This window comes from Lactuca virosa, chromosome 6 (assembly GCF_052849685.1).
Source record: "Lactuca virosa cultivar CGN04683 chromosome 6, Lactuca_virosa_CGN04683_v6, whole genome shotgun sequence".
Taxonomy (NCBI): Eukaryota; Viridiplantae; Streptophyta; class Magnoliopsida; order Asterales; family Asteraceae; genus Lactuca; species Lactuca virosa.
The window spans coordinates 211,760,989-211,762,266 of NC_136431.1; the positions used below are offsets into that span (position 1 = coordinate 211,760,989).

At 31.7% G+C, this 1,278-nt stretch overlaps 1 pseudogene; it reads left to right on the forward strand.

The window, feature by feature from the left end:
• The first annotated feature begins 330 nt into the window (after positions 1-330).
• Positions 331-1,045, forward strand: LOC145118546 (pectinesterase inhibitor 7 pseudogene; annotated as a pseudogene).
• The last annotated feature ends 233 nt before the right edge of the window (positions 1,046-1,278 follow it).

Below are 1,278 nucleotides of genomic sequence, written 5' to 3' on the forward strand. Positions count from 1 at the left end.
AAAATGTATTTTTTTTTATTTTTTTTGGTATTTTTTTTTTGGAAAATATATATTTCGAAAATAATATTAGAAAAAAAAAATTCAAAAAATTTCAATTATTTTACATTTTAAAAATGTTTTTGTTTTATCTACTGAGTGGCTAGGATTACGTCTCACGATCTCATAAAATTAGGCCGTCTCATATGAACCTAACCATATATATATATATATATATATATATATATATATATATATATATATATATATATATATATATATATATATATATATATATTTTTTGACATGAGATAAGGTACCCACCATCATGACATATGCACTCTTTGCCCATATATTGCAACCCATTCCTTTCTTATCTTCATTCCCTTAGACAGAGAATCTAGAGAGATATGGGGCGAGCAATTTTAGCATGGCTCATACTAATGAGCCTTGCAATATGCCCAATAAAATCGAATACCATTTTCCTCTACAAATCATGCAACAAAACAATGTACCCTCAGCTTTGTTACGTGTACCTCTCGCCTTTCATATCACGCATCGGAACCAGTCCAAGACTCTTGGCGCAGACCGCACTTGCAGCAACCCTCAGCGCCACTCGCTCAACTTCTAAAAATCTGACGACTTATTCAAGAACCCACAAGATAACTAAGAGGGAATCGGGTGCACTAAAAGATTGTCTTGAAGAGATAAGTGATTCAGCATATGAGCTCCATATATCCATGGTGGAAATGGGAAAGGTTCGATCTGGATCTGACTTTCTGTTTAACATGAACAGTATAGAAACTTGGGTCAGTGCTGCCCTGACAGATGATGATACATGTACGGATGGTTTTTCGGCTAAAAGTATGAACGGAGAGTTAAAGAACGTGGTTCGTAAACAGGTTTTGAATATTGCGCATTTGGCTAGCATCGCACTGTCTTTTGTTAATAATTATGCAAAGGGTTAAACATCGGTTGAAAATATTTATACTCAAGTTTATATACGTGCTCTTTTTTGAGGAAATTATTAGTCAATGGATCTTGGCAATAATTTATCCAAGATGTATTATATGTTTGTGCCTTTTTTTTACATTCGTTTTGTTCGCGTAATAGAAACTTTTAGCTGCAAAACAGAACTGTTGTTTTCACGACGAAATAAAGATATAAACACTCTATGTCATGACAAATTTATGATGTAATTCACATTGTCTTTGTTATGAAAATATATATCACGTAAAGTATAATAATTATAGTATTTAATATGTTAAATAAATCCCTATTCTAATAAAATAATAGTTTTAT